At 36.2% G+C, this 6,590-nt stretch overlaps 1 non-coding gene across 1 annotated transcript; it reads right to left on the bottom strand.

Moving 5' to 3' along the window:
* Positions 1 to 4,119: 4,119 nt before the first annotated feature.
* On the bottom strand, positions 4,120 to 4,226 carry LOC145055874 (small nucleolar RNA R71). Its single transcript, XR_013685422.1, has one exon. It is a non-coding gene; the product is annotated as a small nucleolar RNA R71 (small nucleolar RNA).
* Between the last annotated feature and the right edge of the window lie 2,364 nt (positions 4,227 to 6,590).

The raw sequence follows: 6,590 nt of genomic DNA on the forward strand, positions 1-6,590 counted from the left end.
CTTAGTTGTCCACTTACATGTTTAATGGGCCTGGAATATACCTTTCATGTTTATTCGCATAAATTCGATTAAAGATCTAGTTAGACGTTTCGTTTGGCACCAAATGAGTGTATAAACGTAGCATGTAGTTATAACCAGAGTCTCCTGGAGAGAGAACGAGAGTTTGTGTATAGATCTATAAGGGGGTGACACCCCACACCTGAGTTGTTCGTTACAGTTAGACTAGGCCAGTCTAGGGTGACAAACCTTACCTTAAACAAGTCGGCGTCTTATAGACGTCATGACAGGCAAAATTTTCATGACAGACGAAGTTGTCTGGGGTCATTCTCTTTATATTCTCATAAACATTAACACACATGGATTAATCCAAGATCGGACACAAACATTTCAAACCGTTTTTCAGAAAATATCAGATTTTTTGGTGTTTACAAAGTAATACAAAACATTTTTTTTTCCTAAACATGCTTATGAACTCACCAACATTATATATGTTGACCTTTTTAAATTAACTTGTATTCTCAGGAAATCGTTGAGCAGGTTGGTCAGCAAGAATACCTGGATATTTTGTTATGTTTTGTTTTCATCATACTTTGGACATTTTGGTATGTAATATTGAAATACAATCTTTGATGCAAACCAATGACTGTTGTAATATGACATGTGTGATGATGATGATGGTGTTATGTTTCAATTATATACACTATGATGATACTACAAGATTGAAGTCACTCAAGCCCCTGGATGTTTCCGCCGTCTGGTTCAGGGGTGTGACATTGGCTAACCCTAGTCAACTCTTAACTTAAGGTAATCCCATTTTACTTCAATATGTCAATTTACAAGATACACTTGATAATTGTTCTTTCCAATAGATTAGAATACAATGTTTGGAGTAACCTAAGAAGAGCTTTATCAAAGGCATGATCTTTCTTTTCGTTTATGAGAACTATTCCCAAACTATAAATTTGACAAGACTGATCATCCTCATAGGTAATCCTTTCAAAGGTTTTATAGCAGTAGATTTTAGTGGATAAGGTTATAGACATCATTCAATATCAATTTCCATTATAGTTTGTTTCATTAATCCTTAGAAATTAATCACCATAAATAAAATTATTTTAGAAGGATAGGATCCATATTTGGCAGCATGATGTGTAGAGGGATTTCATAAACACACCATAAAGTTATTTAGGTAGGCAAATCCCTTTGCCAATTTTGATCACCAAAAAATTACTAGATATTTGAGATTCATTGACTATCAATGACATGTTAATCTCAGATTATGTTCATCTCAGATTCAATGACAGGGTCACTGCGGATCACTGAATAGATGGTGAATCGACCATACAAAATCACATGGTCCCCGGCTCAAGTTACACTTGAGATTCATGAGTTCCACATCATTCTCTACCTATACTCTCAAAATGATGTGTCGGTTAACCACACGAGCTCCATCAACAAGTTATAAAGAGAATGTGCAACCTTTATGGATAACATAAGATTCACATTAAATAGATTGAGAATTAACCATGAAAAATCGCATGGTCCTCGGCTTAAGTTATGCTTGAGATTCGAGAGTTCCATATCATTCTCAACTATACTCTAGAGTGATGTGCCAGTTAACCACACGAGCTCCACAAACATAATATAAAGAGAATTTGCAATTTTCATGTATAATATGAGAATCGCATTCTATTAATAAAACGAGATTTTGTTTGATACTTGTATTTAGAAAACTTTTAGATTTACCATTATCACAATCAAACCCTTTCGGTAATTCCGTTCTCAAAATGAAATTGGGCGGTGAGGGTGGTAAGCAAGAAGCATATTAGAAACTGACCTCATTAGGAATCATAAAGACCTCCTTAAACCCCTATGATATTTCCAAATTTATACACATTTCTAGGCAATATTTAAGTACATTTTACATATATTTTGGTTATTTGAATAGAATAATGGTATTTATAAGGATAAATTGTTATTTGCAGCCAAAATAGAAGCATTTTCGAAGATACGGACTGAAACTGAAAATACTTGGAACTTTGGAGGCTTGAAGGGAAGAAGGATGAAAAAATCAACAAAAAACGTACTCACGACGTGAGTAATTTGATGCTCACGATGTGAGTGGGGTGTTCCAAAAGATATGCATCCGGGTGAAAGAATCCTTGTTGAATATGGAAAACTCGCATTCACGACGTGAATCCTTATGGTTCACGACGTGAACTTGGAAAAATCAGATAGTATAAATTATCTTGCTCATTATGACTTAGGAGACTTTTGGCTAGAGAAAAGGGTTTCAGAAGACGAATTTCAGCAGAAGAAAAGTCTTCGAAGAAGGATTTCAACACCAAAAGACTAGAGGTTCATAATTACTTTAATTGTTGATACTTGAACATGTCTTATACTTTGAATTGAGCTTGTTTATTTGCTAGTATGTCCAGCTCAATCTAGCTTCTTCTATTAGCTAGATGAAGCTGGAACTCATGGTTTTAATGCATTAGATTTGACTTTACTTGTTGGTAATATGCTTGTGCTGATTGATTTTACCTAGCATGTTTAATTTAATATTTGATTGCTTTAAATTATTGTTCTGTGTAGTTAGTGAATACAAATATGCATGAATTTGAATACCTAATAATTCAGTGAACACTAGTTTATTAGAGCTAAGATCAAACCAATCTTAGATAAGTAATTGAATCATTGAATTAAGTTGTGCTAGAGAACTCATATTATGACTGTAATTGTGTTTTGATTAATCAATCTTACATGGCTCCAATCTTATTCAACAATTGATTATGTGTTAACTATTGTGTGACCATACATACACTAACATGAATTAATAAAAGTTAGTAGATTTAGAACTAAATTGCTAATACTATCTTAGTTGGTACCAACAGTAATTGTCATAGCTAAATTATAAACCATTGAGGGAAAGTGGATTCGAACTAACAAAAGTATTTTTAGTAATTGATTGAATTTGAGTAAAGTTTGTTTGATCTTGTAAAATCAGATAAAACCCTTTTAAGCTGTTAATTATTAGATTAATTTAGTAGTAAGTAGATTAATTAGTTAACACCGTTCCCTTTGATCGACACCCGACTTACCCAACTATTCTATAATTCGACTAGGTACACTGCCTAGGTTCATTTTAGTTAGTCAAGTTAGTTAGGTTATAAATTATAAAATTAGTAGGTACTTTTGTGCACATCAAGTTTTTGGCGCCGTTGTCGGGGATGACTTAGTTAATTGCTGATTTATTTGCTTTAGATTAACTAAGCCGTTATCGGGGACGACTTAGTTAATTATTGATTTTTTTCTGGCATTACAGAACTCACGACGTGAGCATTACAGGGTCACCACGTGAATCCTGTGAGTCCTTGTTTTCTTAGTTTAGTTTGTCTTTCTTAGTTCAGTTTTACGTTTTTATTTTTTATTTTGTAGGAGTTCATGACCAGGGCCTCTAACACACCTTTGGTGCCACCTCTTGAAGATCCAGAGTCTGCCCTTTACAAAAAGAACAATAAGAATGTGAAAGAAGATCAAACACCAAAGAAGATTCCCTTACAAGAACTCAAGTCGGTGTTCTCAAAGAAGTCGGGAAAGAAAGCGGAAGGATCGAGTTCATCTTCGAAGGACAAGAACAAGGTTGAAGACTTATATCAAATACCTAACCCGAACGAATCCGAAGCCGAGTTTGGACTTTATACAAGTGAACCCGAGAACGAGCCAAGAAACGAGATGGCGAATATTGAAGAAATGTCCATGGGAGCTTATAGAAAGAGAATTAGAGATGGTGTTGGTCCGGGTTTACTACAACCTGCCATTCCTGCCACTGCCACATTTGAGCTGAAAGGACATATGCTTTCTGCACTGAAGAATATCCCATTCTATGGAAAAGATCATGAAGATGTGTTTAAGCACTTAGATGAAGTCAATGACATTGTTGATTATTTCAATGTCCTGAATGTGAATAGAGATACCATGTTGCTAAGGATGCTACCGGCCACTTTCAAGAGAGCAGCAAAAGATTGGTTAAAAGCACTACCAACGGGTACAATCACTACTTGGGCTCAAATGCATGAGCAGTTTCTAAACCAATTCTGTTCACCATCCAAGATAGCTAAACTCAAGAAGGAAATAGCCAATTTTGAGCAAAACCCGGGGGAGTCACTTTATGAGGCCTGGGAGCGATACAAGGGGTTGTTAAGGAATTGTCCTCAACATGACCTTAACATTCTACAAGAAGTGTCCATATTCTATGACGGGGTCAATGTAATGACTGGGCAACTCCTTGATTCTCAAGGACCACTTACAAAGAAAAATACAGGTGAAGTCAAGGAATTAGTTGAAGAATTTGCAAAGCATTCTCGTGAATACCACAATCCAAGGAATGAAGGAGTAAAGGGAGTTGGGAGTGCACATTCTGAAGAGATGGCTGCTATGATGGTAACACTAAATAATATGGACCGAAGGCTAACCCAAATGGAGCAATCAAATCATGTAATTAGAGTTGGTTGTGAAAGATGCAGTGGTCTACATTTGACTAAAGATTGAAACTTGGATGAATATGGGAACAAGAAGGCTCAAGTTTGCTACTCAAGTGGGGACAAGTATGATGAAGACTAGAGGAAACCAAAGAAGGAGTGACTGCCATATGATGAGTACAAGAGGCAAAAAGAAGAAAAATTTAAGCAGACAGGCCGAGGCATCTACCGAAAAGAGCAACCACCAGCCGAGAAGAAAGTAGACTTGGAAAACATGTTGACCTGATTTATGGAAGCATCCTAGAGAAGACATAATGATACCGATGCAGTGCTAAATGAACACATGAATATGATGAAAGAACAACACAAAATGATGATTGACTAGCAAGCTTCATTAAGAAATCATCAAGCATCGATTCATAGTTTAGAAGTCCAAGTTGGTCAACTCACTACTTTGGTGAATAACAAATTATCTTCACAACTTCCCGAAAAGAAAGCTCAACCTCATGTTATGGCTATTGATATTGAAGAAGAGGCAATCTCTGAGTTTTTTGAGGCACTAGAAGTGGACCCAAAGCAGCCCAATCCAAAGCCAAAGAAGCCGAAGCTCAAAAATGAAGACATTGTTGAAACACCAGACTCACGTCGTGAGCCCTCTAAGCTCATGTCGTGGGCCGGGTCTGAACAGAAAAAGTCAGAATCCGTTCCAGCTTATAAACTGCCTTTGCCATTCCTGTCTCGAGCACATCTTAGTCCACTGGAAAGGGAACATCTGGAGTTTATTCAACAAATAAAGGGTATTCCTATTAATACTCCTTTTATTGATTCACTTTCAAAAATTCCAGAATACGTGAGCTTCTTCAAGATCTAATAGACACTTGACACGAATTGAAGAAGAATTATAAAGTGATTCTTAGTGAGCAAAGCTCAAAAGTTGTATTGGGGGTGTTACCTAAGAAGATGGGAGATCCCGGACGCCTCACTCTTCCATGTAAGTTTGGTAACAGTTTGAAGAGTTATGCTTTAGTCGTTTTGGGGCTAGCATAAATTTGATGTCTTTTTCGTTCTACCAAAAGTTAAATATCCAGAAGATAAAGGCAACAAAAATGACCATCCACATGGCTAATCCTTCGGTGACTCACCCGAGGGGAATAGTTGAAGACATCCTTGTCAAAATTGGGAAATTTTTTTTCCCATTTGACTTTGTCATTTTGGATATGAAGGAGGATGCAAATATCCCAATCATTCTTGGTCACCCTTTGCTAAATAGTGTTGGTGCTTTAGTTGATGTTCGTGAATCTAAGCTTACATTGAGGGTTGGTGCTGATAAGGAAGATTTTGGAATACAAGATGGATTTCAAGGATATGATGTTAAAGGTGAAGTGTTCAATAGTAATGAAGATAATGAATTTGAAGAATTAGAAAAATTCATGGAGGAAGAAATCAAGACAATTAATCAAGTTAAACGCACTAAACCAAGAGCATTTGTTCCATTTTTCGTTGAAGTCATTGCCTACACAAAACCAACATCTTTGATAAGTGAGAAAAGTGATGAAATGTCGAGTGATGAAGAAGAAGTTACATCAAAGGTGACTAGTCTAGTGGTGAAAGAAGAGAATGTACTTATTGAGCTAATGAAGAATGAAGAAAAATTGGAAACAAAAGGGACCAAAAGGAAGCATGAAATAGACGAGGTGAAGGCTAAAAAGGAAAACTCAAAGAAGGCGTACATTAGATGAGTCCAAGCATACAAGAGGCGATGGAAGGAGCAGAAAATCCAGCTGGTGGTGGACTCATCTGAAGATTCAACGTAGGAGGCACGGAGTCTAGCTCAAGACTCCTAAAAAAGAAGCACTTCTCGGGAGGCAACCCGAGTTTGGTTTGCATTTTCTTTTTCTTTTTAGTTTTTGTATTTTTAGTTTTAGGGAAATCGATTATATCATCCAAATCACTTTTCACATAATAAAACACTGAGTGTGGGGTCCCTAAAAATTAAGTGGTAATAATTAAAAATATCTAGTTAATAGACAAATTTGTAGTTTATAATAAATTTCATTATCATACAGTATTGACGACGTGAATCATAATGATTCACGACGTAAGTCCAGG

This window comes from Lactuca serriola, chromosome 5 (genome assembly GCF_051521515.1).
Source record: "Lactuca serriola cultivar US96UC23 chromosome 5, Lser_US96UC23_V15, whole genome shotgun sequence".
Taxonomy (NCBI): Eukaryota; Viridiplantae; Streptophyta; class Magnoliopsida; order Asterales; family Asteraceae; genus Lactuca; species Lactuca serriola.